The sequence below is a fragment of the Anas platyrhynchos genome, chromosome 3 (assembly GCF_047663525.1).
Source record: "Anas platyrhynchos isolate ZD024472 breed Pekin duck chromosome 3, IASCAAS_PekinDuck_T2T, whole genome shotgun sequence".
Lineage (NCBI taxonomy): Eukaryota > Metazoa > Chordata > Aves > Anseriformes > Anatidae > Anas > Anas platyrhynchos.
This window is the reverse complement of record NC_092589.1, coordinates 88,493,998-88,506,814: the sequence shown is the minus strand read 5'-3', so window position 1 is coordinate 88,506,814 and position 12,817 is coordinate 88,493,998. Positions and strand designations below refer to the sequence as shown.

The 12,817-nt window shown below is 37.1% G+C and overlaps 1 long non-coding RNA gene across 17 annotated transcripts in view; it reads left to right on the top strand.

Annotated features, from left to right (window-relative positions):
- The window catches only part of LOC110352479 (uncharacterized), a 182,200-nt gene that overhangs the window by 19,653 nt on the left and 149,730 nt on the right, over positions 1-12,817 (top strand). The window lies entirely within an intron of this gene.

Below are 12,817 nucleotides of genomic sequence, written 5' to 3'. Positions count from 1 at the left end.
CTCTGATTTTCTGCTCTTTATTTTGATTGGCTTCCATAGATTAGCGTTGCTCTTTTTCTTATGGTCATATGGAAGCTTGTGGCACAGTTTCATCTATGCTGATGCCATAGACTTTTCCAGCCAGCAGACCAGTCCACCTTTGCTGTCTGGTCTGATTATATTGCTGAAAGTTACAGGTTTGTGATTCAATATAGTATTCCAATAACTCTTTGACCTGTGTTAGCAATGAAGTAGTTTTTTTTTTTGTTTTTTTTTTTTGTTCTAGGCTAGTCTGGGCTGTCACGTCCCACACTCTCCACACTCTTAGATTCTTGTGGCTGGATGCCTGAGATGATTTTCTAAATCTCTGAAAGCTTTTCCAACTTCTTGTTCATATATAGGTATTTTTGTACAAGAGAAAACACAGAGGGAAACTCTAGCTTCTCTCTATTCCCAAATTCTTCTGTCTAGCACTTAATGATCGTTCTTTCTAGGGTTACTTCTTAAACTAAGCATTTTTTTTTCTGGATATTCTGATCAAGGAAATGCCTTCTGGCTAAAGCCTTATGAGACTACCTATGGATGAACTGTACGCATAGAACCAAGAAGCACAGTCATTATGCTACAGGATTTATGACATACTGACCTCATTATTTTGGTAGAGGACAAAAAGTTAGAAGAACCAGTCTTCAACTTCACCAACATCAACCTCAGCACACAAAAAGAACTTCATGAATTGCTTGGGGAGTTGATAAACTAATAGTAATGGATATATTTGGACAGAAATACAGTTGTTAACACATTTCTGTTTTCTGGCAATAAGAGCATGAGGCTGGAGTCAATTTCACTGTATCTGTGTTCAAGAAAAGAACACAAAAGAATCTGATTTTTTGTTGTTGTTGTTAAGCTGGCAGTACACAGGCTCACAGTTTCTGAGTTCTGGAAATCCAGACATTCTTAACTGAAGAATATTAAAGCAAGACTGCTTGAACTCTGCTTTAGACCCAAGAGTGTAAATCTGGAATAAGTTCACTGATTTTGATGAGGATACTTTGGATTTACACCAGTGACTGAGAATAGAACTTGGCTCTGTATCTTATCCTTCTGGAGGTATTGAAAAATGAGATACTAATACAGATGTGCAAGTGATCACAGGAGTATTCTTATACTAGTTCTACACTTAATTTTTAGATGCAGGTTTTAAGAATGTGGAATAACATCCAACTTACAAAAGAGTACCTTTGAGCAGCCTGCTAAGGAGAATCTATAAGCAGAGTAACAATCTAATGCTTGCTTGATTCAGATAACGTTCCTGTATGGGTCTCTTCTCATGAGAGAAGAGTCAGAAAATATTGCCATGTATTTTTTATTTTATTTTATTTTATTTTATTTTATTTTATTTTATTTGTTGTTGTTCTTTATTGAAGTTTATTAAGTATAACATACAAAAGTAGTTTACTACTCTCAGTACTACTCATTGGGCAGAATGAACAGGGCTTTTACTGATTAAACAGAAAAAGTAAATGTGTAGTTGGAGGAACTGAAGAAGTGTGAATATACTTTGTTATAATTCCTTTACAGACATGTTGGTAGATCATTGCAGATACTGACACCATCAGCTTTTGGACTTCAGCATTTTCCTTTCTAGCCCAAACTTGTTATATAGCAAGAAGCTAGTTTGAGATGAAAGCATTACAAACACATAAAGCTGCATAATCCTCCTGTGCTGTTTTGACAAGATCTTCTCTTTTAATATGCATTGGAAACAGTCACAAAGCTAGAATCAGTTCTAGCCTTTAAAAGTTTTATTTTTTTTTTTCTTTTCTTTCTTTCTTTTTTTTTTTTTTTTTTTTTTTTTTTTTTTTTTTTTTCCCAGATAATATCCTATATCCTGCTATGGCTTTCATATTATTTACTTGCTGTAGAGTAAAGACTTCCTCAGCCACCCTTCTTGGCATGATACATCTAGAGATACCATGCTTTAAAGTGATACATGGATGGGAAGTTTCTAACAGGCTTCAAAGCCACTAGATTTGTATTGTTTTTCCTATTGTTTGGTAATCACTGAGAGGGAGTGGATCCCTCTGTGACCTGGCTAATTTACATGAAAGCCACAGAGTATTAAAAACAAATGGGAAGATGGAAAAGAAAGTTGCAGTAGAATGTTCAAAGGAGTTTTCAGTCCCATGGACATTCATTGTCACTCGAGTGCCCAATTGCCTCAGGCTGCATTGGAAGTCCCATCATGAGAGCTGGAAAAAACAAAAAACCCTAAATCTCCAAACTAAAAAAAAAAAAAAAGAAAAAAGAAAAAAAAAAGGCTAGAGTCACAGATGAAATAGAGCATGATTTAGGGCCATGCTGTGCTTTTGCCTCTGACTTTAATTGGGGAAGCATGTTTATATGCTTTGATTTTTATTTTTATTTTTCTAGAGACAGAAAAGAATCAATAAAAGGGTAATCAAAGAGCATATTTTACTCTTTATTCACTTTGATAATCCCTATCCTTAGCTGGAAACTGCTGCCAGTGTACTTCAAATGTCTTAATGTCTTAATCACACAATCCCTTAAATACTATGAGGTGATGTTCTTAGTTTAAAGAGTTGATATGAGAAAACCCAAACAATTTTGGTGATGGACGTTCATGAAACACAAAGTATTTCTGGCTTTTCCCCCATTCTGAATGCTTAACAGTTGAAACCATGTAATTGTGTTCCGATCCATTAAAGCACTTAGTGTTTGCACAATAGTGAATGGACATGAATAGCTTTATGGAATTAATGAAGTCACTTACAAAGTTCAAATAAGTAGGTAGTGCTTACAGATACATTCTAACCTAGTTTGCTCTGAAACAGCAAATAGATTTTAATTTTTTTTTTGGTGTTTCTTTCATCCTTCATTTTCCATTATTCTCTGAATGCACAATAAATTAGGTTAACCAACAGAAAGAGGCTAACTTTGCTAACATGGGCTTCTTTTGAGGCAGAGAACCATGTCAGGATGATGTAGAAGTTTCTCAGTACTCCTCATTGGACAGAATGAACAGGGCTTTTACTGATGTCATTAGAGATGATCTATTTAACGATGTCTACTTTCTAATGAAGAGTATGTTCAGTCACACAGATGGCACATCTGTTTTATATGATATTTCTTGAAAGTTATTTACATGAAAGTCCATTACTATTCTGGATTGTGTATATATTTGTGGTGGCTTTCCCACATGTAGTTGTTGGACAGACTTAATGCCTACAGAACCACCAGCACCGCACAGTTACATTACCATACATAGAACTTCCTGCATGATCTAAGTGTGACATGGGTGAAACCATAAACACAAATGAGGTCAACATATCTGTCTGATTTCTTTGTTCTTCATTTGCTCTGTTCATAGCTGGAAAAGATCCACAGAGTAAATCAAAATATTGCCCAGACATTACTACTTTGTTTTTATGTTCTTAGCATTTCTGGGGGAGTATATTAAGAATTTTTGCCAGCGATCACTATTTTGCACTAGTGGTAGAGCAAAAATGTTGTTAAGGTTTGAGAAGGGTCTTATCAAACTTCCTCAACCCTTCTGTAATAACAAGACTGAAGGATTTATTGGTCATGTGCCTTTGGTAAAGACATGATTTTATCACTGCTGTGCTGATTGACAACTATATGGTTGTACCCTAAGAAATCTGAGATAATCTAGTAGTAAGAGAATCTTAGGTCTACAAGGGAAAACTGTAATTCATTTTTCCCTGGTAAGCTTCAAAACCAAATATTGTTCCTTGTGTTCAGACTATAGCTCAAGTAATTCTAGTGTTTTCTTGCTTATTGGATATGTTTAGTCAATGCTTTTCTTTGGTGTAGATACTAAACATGGAAAATGCATGGGATAGTAGTTAGTGGGGTAATTAGTAGTACTGCTTGCAATACAAGTTGCAGTATGCCAATATTCAATTAAGATCTAATGAAATCAGAGTATGATCACCAATAAAAATTGTCATGATTGTTAACTGATCATTCATCAGTTTGAGAGAGGAAAACATCAAGAAAAAAAGAGCATATATTCTATTTGCACTTAAAGTGCTGCTTCTCAACATGTAAGAACTCCTAGTCCTCCTCCAAAATTCTTCTCCAGTTAAATCCTTCAGTACCATTAGCCAGAGAGAGTTCACATGAAACTAGAATAGCAGCTTTTACTCCATATTCTGAAGGAATAAAATGGGATACAGTAAGGATAGAATAAATACCTTCTTTCCTTTTCAGAGGTTCCACAGGTACAAAATACTATAGGCAAGCTAATATTAAGGAGAAAAACACAAATCATACCAAATCCTTTTGTGTAGAAAATGACATCCAAGAAGAGAAGACCGAGTTTAGACATGGCAAACTTGCTTCCTTAGAAGACTGTCTTGCTAGTTACTTTTACTTTTAAAATATTTATAACAATCTTCATATAAAGCATTTTGGAAAATCAGTAATGAAAAAACAGTGACATTAAAAAGACTGCAAAAAGCAAGTAATTAGATATACTTAGTTAATTTTGCTATCGATTTCCCAAGCCATTTTAATTGTCTAGGGAGACAGACAATAAAAACAGAATCTACAGGATTATGCAAATGGTCTGTCAATTAATAAACCTTCAAGTGTGGATCTATTGCTATAGATAAGGTTATGTCAGTTCTGACATACAGTGTCTGTACAGTGTTTTTGGCATCTCAAACACACAACAAAAGTGCTTTTAATATCTTATTGATGAAAAACATTATTAATGTGAAAATCCAAATTTGTTATCTTTTTAGACTGCACAGCTGACTTCAGTCAGGGTTTTGAAATCCCTGGGTTGTCATGCGATGCTTTGAATGTCCTGGGATTGTGGAAAAAGCAGTGTGACCAAATCTTTGCCCTCTTTCAAATAACTCTTTCAGGCTCAGTTCTGCCATTACATCAACAAAGCCTATGCTGGCAGTCATGACCAGGCTAGTAGGAGGCTGTTCTTTCTTCTCATCTTTACTGGTCCATTAGTAGGCTATTATTTCATCTCTCTCTTCCTCTCTTCTGTCTCCCAAACAGTCATGACAAAACAAAGAAGAGAAACAATCTTTGTAATGCATGTAACTATGAAGGCTAGTTGGACTTTTAACCTCTCCACCCTCATTTATTTGTGTTTTTACTTGGTAAGTCCTTCTCAGCAGGAGCTGTCTCTTTCACAAGTTTGTACAAGATGCAACCCTGGAGGGAGCGTTTGGGAATGGCTGCCATCAACCCTAAAATAACAAGTGCTGAGTTTGATCCAGAATGGTGTATTTCCAGATTATATGTGCAGTATATTCTAAGTTTCCAAACTTACTGCAGTTAGCAGAGTGAAAGGGAAAATCTTTCCACATCTTCCTTATACAACTAAACAAACATTTCTCAATGGCTTTTATTAGAACTAGTAGGTAAATTCACCAGCTCTCAATACAATGCAACAAAATTAAACTATGCTAAAACTTCCAGTCTTTATCTTAATTTACATTTCTAAATTAATTTGAGAAGCCCCTTAATCACTGATGGTCTGAACAGTTTTCTGACATCTAGCTTATTCTTGAAGATTTTCAGATGAGTACACAAAAATCATAGTAGTTTTGCAGTTTTATTTGAATATAGCCATATACAAAAACTATTATGAAATTTAGACTGATAAAGATAGTATAATTTTTAGCATTGTAGTGGGTTTATATAGTAAGGTTTTGGTTGCAGGGGGCTGCAGGGGCACCCTCTGTGAGAAGAATCCAGGAGCTGCCCTGTGTTAGATAAGGGCCAGTTTCATCCAGCTCAGAAAAGGACCTGCCACTGGCCAGAGCCAAGCCAATAAGAGATGTCATTTGCACCTCTGTGAGAGCAGATTTAAGAAAGGGGAAAAAAACGGCTGTGTGACAGAAGCTAGGAGAGTGAGGAGTGAGAACCAACCCTGCAGACCCCAAGGTCAGTGCAGAAAGAAGGGCAGGAGGTGCTCCAGGCACAGAGCAAAAGTTCCCCTGTGGCCTGTGGAGAGGCCTCTGGTGGAGCAGGCTGTCCCCCTGCAGCCCATGGGTCCCACATGGAGCAGATCTCCACGCTGCAGTCCGTGGAGGAGCCCCTGCAGGAGGGGACCCATGCTGGAACAGTTTGCTCCTGGGGCATGGACCCTGTGGTATGGAGCCATGTGGGAGCAGTTCTTGAAGAGATGCTGCCCGTGGGAAGCCCACACAGGATCAGTTCTGGAAGGACGGCATCCTGTGGGAGTGGGAGGGACCCCACATGGAGCAGGGGTGGAGAGTGACTGTGAAAGAGCGGTGGAGATGAAGCATCAGGGACTGACCAAAGCCTCGATTCCCAGTTCCCCTGTGCCACTTGGGGGTGAAAGGTGGAAGAGGGTGGGTGGTTTCATTTTGTTTTCTTTTTTTCTTACTTCTCTAGCTTGTTAGTAATAGGTAATAAATTTCTCTAATCTCCCCTTGCTGAGTCTGTTCTGCCTGTGATGATAATCTTTGAGTGATCTCCCTGTCCTCATCTTAACCCTTGAGCCCTTTTCATCATAGTTTCCCCGCCTTTCCATTTGAGGACGGGGAGTGAGAGAGTGGTTGTGGTGGAGCTCATCTGCCCATCAGAGTAACAACACCAAAATAATCTTTTTTATTTTTTTTTTTCTGCAGCTTGCATATTCTTCCCTTTCAAGCTTTCTGATTACCCCGATGATTCTGTTGTTACTGTATCCACTCATGAAAAGCACTTGTAACCAGAAAGCAAAGCTACCTAACACGTTACCCAAGATTTACCATGGTAAATGGTGGGGTGGTGTGAGCTACAATCTCTTCCTCACCAAGAAGGTGAAGTTTCTCCCATAACTTGCAGGCAGATGCAGGAGGTCTTGCAAAGGTAGCCACTTACAGTATGAGACTCAGTCTGGAATGTCAAAGATAAGTGTTCACGACTCAACTGTTGCCTACGGTGCAGCCTGGGACCTTATGGTCTGTGTTCTTCAACTCTGCCTCCTGCCGTGCCTGTTTTTTCCAGCTTGATCTCTTGCCTGTGGTGCTCCCTGTTTCAGTTGCCGTTCTGTTATTTGGCTGCAATCGACAGGGTTTATGACTGTCTTATACGAGCCCTGAGAGACAGACTTGCTGGTGTGAATAATTCTCTCTCTAAGTCTCCTAATTACTGCTAATATTTGTTTTGTTTTCATAACAGCTCAGAGCCAGATTTTCCATGAGGAGACTGCTAATGATGCTACATACCCTGAGGAGTTCATGTGCATGCTTTCCTGCTGTGTCAACTTTTTGCTTCATTCTTGGTAAACAGATCTTTTCTAGGACAAGTGTGGCCTGAAAGATGACACGTAGCGTGCTGATGCTCATCAGGGTTTCAGGAAAATGCACAACCAGTTGAAATCATTCCATATCTGTGACTGCTGGTGGTATCAGGTTCCTCTTGCACAGTCTCCTCTGTGTAAGCAGCCAAAGCCAAGCTGCTTCAAGGTACAGGCCAGATCATGGCTGTGCTGCTTAATTTCCTATCCAGCATTTAGCTCCCCACATTTTCCTCATGGATTTCTCCAAACTGCCAGTCTGACCATGTGATCTAGTGTGCAGCCAGCTGGCTGGAGTACAGTCAGAACCTGGTCAATATTTGGAATGAAGTATAGCATGCTGCCTGATTTCAGCTGAAATAATGGAATATACTTAAATGCATACTAGTTTTGAAGACATTGTTCAGCTAGTCATTTGCCAGACTGGTTATCAATACCCCTTGCCTATCTATCAAACAAATTAAAGTGCTTCTGTGAAAGCAAGTCAGAAAAAAAGGTAATGCTCCAACCCTGCTCATTTTCTCTCCAAAACTGTCTCAGGCATCTTGCCTGAGGCCCAAATCCTAAGATTACTGCCTCTCTTGAATAATTTTCTCAATAGAAACAGCAAAAGAAGTAAAAATAAAAAGTTTCCATCTAAACATAAGGAAGCACTTCTTTACTGTGTGTGTGATGGAGCACTGGCACAGGTTTCCCTAGAGAGGTTGTGGTCTCTCTCCTTGGAAATGTTCAAAAGCCGCCTGGCCAGGATTCTGGGCAAGCAGCTCTAAATGGCCTTGCTTGAACAGGGGGTTGGACCAGATGACTTCCAGAAGGCCGTTCCAACATCAACCATTCTGTGATTCTGTGAGAAGGTAGGGAGAGAGGATACTATTATGAAGTGACTGCAGGATAGCATGTATTTCCACAAAGATGTATCTCCAGTGATTTAGAAAGGCCTAGGCCCTCAATGTCCCTCCAATTTTCTGTCTGATCTTTTGAGCTGTACTGCAAAGAAACCAGAACAGGAAGATGCGCTGACAACTGCCCTCTGTGACTTGAACATTTTGGGCAACAGCAGCCTTGTGCTACAGGGAAAAACAGAAGCGAGGAAAAGGAAAAAAATATATATATAAAGGATGTCTCACTGCTTCTGCCTGATTTCTTTTCATTCTTTTAAGAATTAGCAGAAGTACGCTTTCATTTCCATTCTACTTTGCTGCTCTTGCTAAGCTTTCACTTAGTAAATCTCAGCTTTGTGAGTATGATGTTTTCAGTGTTTCCCATTCATTTGTACAGGAAGCTGCAACCAAGCAAGATGGTATTACAAAAACACAACAGTATATCAATAAACTTGGAAGAATGCTGAAATAGCATTTCTAACACTATGTTAGAAAGTTCTGCTTAAATCAATACTAATTTCTGCAGAAAAAATAATATTCTGTCTACGTCAACCAATAAGTCTAGCAAAAAAAGTATTGATTGTGCATGTTAGACATGTAATGATCCTAGGGTATAAATAATAATGGAACAGCTACAAGGACTTCAAGTATCCTGGACAACATGCAATAAAGCACTGCATAATCTGCCAATGAACAGCTATATTTGGCATGAATATACATCTCACCTGCTGTTCCACTCTGGTATTTATGAACATGTGCCTGTGCTTCGTTGGGTCCTGGAAAGCAAGGGTTTAGCCCTTTTGTGTGTAACAAACCACACTACTTTAACTATGTGCATTTCAGAGGGATTTTACTTTGTAATTTTAGTCAGTGGTTTTGGACTGATGGACCATAGAGATTAGAGATTGGAACATATTAGGAGCTTTTTTTTTTTTTTGTTTTGTTTTGTTTTTTTTTTTTTTAGTTTCATCTAAAAGGAATACAGCTTTTGCCCTGATACCACCATACCACCTCACAATATGATCCCAAGCATGAAACGGGACATGACCAAAGACCAATGCAGCAGTAGGGTGCTGTAAATTCATGAGAAATTCGTGAGACCATACAAAAGGTTGCACTCCACCATGGGATATGACAGGTTGATTCCAAGGAAGGCTTCACTGCTTGGACATTATAGAAACCCTGAACACCAGATCCAGATCCAGAAAAAAAAAAAAAAAAAAAGCAGGTAGTTTACATTTTACTTTGCAGGGTAAAAAACAGAATATGACAAATCTTTTTTATTGCACATATCCTGGCACAAAAGATACACCTAGGGTAGATTATAGCAGCATTCATTCTATATAATAATTTTGTAGTTAATAAAATTAATTGCATATTTTAATGTTCTTCTACATATGTAAATGAAAAAAATCTTAACTCCCTTATCTTTTTAGACAGGAGCTTGAAGAAAGATTGGAATAACAAAAAAAAATTGTCTTTCAAATCATGAAAAAGGCAGTGTCTTAGGTATTACGCGTTTCCTTAAATATATCCAGATTATGCTATTAAATTACCTCATCACTTTTATATTCATAAGTGTGGGATTTATTTACTTATAAGAATGAATACAAACAATAAGGCTGTCACACATCTGAGAAGCATAGTGAAAAATAAAAGTGGGATGAATGTCTTTCACTAAATACTCTAATTCATGACTCAGGCCTAATTCATGCCAGGATGTTGTTATAATTAATACTAAAGAAAATAAGATTACAGTGATAACACAACATCTCTTACCAATGAGTACCTAGCACACACATGAAAGCAGTTAAGCTGTCTACTCTGCCAGCTAAAAAACACCTCAGCTTAATCTTTCACTATTATTTTGAAAACCTTCTTTGAAGTTTGATCTGAAACAGCTCATCCCATGAACAAGTCTCAGATTTCCCCACTGTCCCCCTACCTCCCCGTAATTCAATTAGTAGAATAACAAACCATTATATCATACCCATGGTTAATACTTGATTTTGCCTGAAACCTATGCTCAGAAGATCTCTTCTGTCATAAATCCTTTGTTGATATGCATCTGCGTTGCTTGAAGTAACAAGTTTCTCTATTACAGCAACACAGAAGAATTAGAAATGCTTTTTTTTTTTGGTTTTTTTTTTTTTTTTTTGGTCAAGAAATATCAATTCATTGAAAATATGTTGCTCATCAGGAATGAACAAGAAAATAAATGAAAGCAGTAAGATTTTACGGTTTTATGGCTTTATTTAGTCAATATTTATTTTTTAGTACTGAACTGGATCTCAGTGGTCTAGTATACCTCCACTGACCATTGGCTGTGAAATATCTGTATGCACAGATGATGGAAGTGCGGAGGTTAGGGGAAAAATCAGAAAAGCAAAAATAAAATAAAATAAAACTATTTGCTTTGCTTTTCACTTGAGGCAGTCGGTAATCATCAGATGATTCCTAAAGTACCAAAAGAGTTCATAAATGATGTGTATGTGTGCCTCTGTGGCTCTTTTTGCATGTTGTTTTGTCCTAAATCCTTGGTGATCATTTTCCATTCTTGTGAAAGGACATATCTCCAAATTTTCTAATGTAATTTCAGACTTTTAAAATTTATACTAACCACTGTCCATTAACAAGGGAAACAAAGTTGCAGTTTTTTTTTTTTTTTTTTTTTTTTTTTAGTGGTCTGAAAACTAGAGATTTCACAGGCCTCACCTATCTGGTGTAATTTTATAGCCATCTTATTCATCAATTAAGCAATAAACCCTAAAGAAGTGGGATCATAAAAAACACAGTTTCTGCAAAATCTGTCATGAAAAGTATACTTGAAATATATAAGTCAAAATGCCTTGTCAAACAGTGCACTTTCAATTTTTTTTTTTTCCTCTACCATCAAATCCTTGAATGTATACATTGTGACTAAGGGAGTATCTTTAACTAGATGCAGTTTGCTGTTGGGATGCCATGAGAAATGAGTGCCTTTGGGCACTCATTTCCTCATTAGGAAATGAGCAGGAACTTGAATATGTAAGTGGCACTCAGTAGAGTTACACACCTTTCTTGATTACATTTTTAAAGTGGTATGTCACCTTTTACAAAAGGTAATACCATAAATGTTTTAAAGTTTTCTGCTTAGGTGTAGCAGTGACAGATATCTCATACATGTAAATACATACGGCAAACTAGTAGAATAGATCACATTAGAAGATGCAGGGAGACGTTACTTTTTATGAATATTTGATAATTTTTTTCCAAAAAAAACTATGGTTTCTTGCAAAGCAGGTGCACACACATACATGTTCCCACCCTTTGATGACTCAGTGACTAAACCTACTACATCCCCAGCAAAAATGTTGGTTTTACCTATGGTTTTGGTTATCAATTTAAATTCACATTGTCATTTGCACATAAATAAAGGCTAACCAAATGCTAATCATCCCTAAAGTTGGTAAACTGGGGATGAACTTTATGACCGAAAAGCTTTTTCCAAAATGTTATTTTGCCAAATAAACATGGATAAAAATAACACTATTGTTCAAACTACTTAGTAAATGTATTAAGATTTTCAGTTTCTAAAAATGTAGATGGGTGTATGTGTGTTAAATGTAAAACACATTTTGAAATTGTAGTATTGAATGTTCTTACATTGTTTTTGTCTCTTGTGATTTATAGCCCTGGTGCTGGTATGTATTTGTAGCCTTGTCAGTTAGCCATGCATTTTGATACGGTAGTTTTTTAATTCCATGAACTTGCTAAGGACTTTGTAATCTTTATGTGTGACTTAACATCAACATAAGTGTAAACTGAGAGCAGCATCTTGGCCCACTAGTATGTATTTCAGATGTATTGTATTAAACCCAATAGTAGGCAAAACCAATTCTTCTTAGGTGAAATCCAGAAGAAACTATGTTAAAACCAAGTCACCAGAAAAATAAACTGGTTAAAAAGTAGCAGTGGAAAACTGCATTGTGAGAGATGCACTTCCTATAGTGTTCCTGTCTATGAGTTCATGCAAATGATTCAGAATAGCATTTCCTCACATATACTCCTTTTTCTGTTGCCAAAATTTTTGGAAGAAATTGTTTCAAACCACTTAAAGACTTGTATTTTCCACCCTCTCCCTCTCTTCCCCCTCCTCCCCCCCCCCTAAAAATAATCCTTTTTCACATTAATGTTCTATTTAAACATGACATGGTCTGTCATAACTCAAACTGCCATCTAGTTTTCCTATGATTTGTCTTAAGCCGCTGTGATTTTTTTTCTTGGAAGCATAGCTTCATGGATGAAGCTAATTGTAAATAATAAGAAAATCATGGGAGAAAAATGCAATAGCTAGTTTTAAAAAAGGCGAAAAACAACAGTCCCCTAACCTGAACAGAAAATTTTAATTAAGGTATTTGTTCCAAGAACAAGAATAGACCAAACAAATAACCCTGATTACACATGGAAAACATTCAGACTCATGTGATCATTGTAAACTAATAATTTTAAATCATTTTAGCAATTCGCAGTCTTTTCTGAACTACATCTGATATCTGATCATTCCAGTAACTCCCAGTTCACAGCTTCTTTGTTACACTTTATTGAACTGCAAAGATCCTCTGCATTCCTGTGCACTGTTTCTTTCATTTCCTTATAT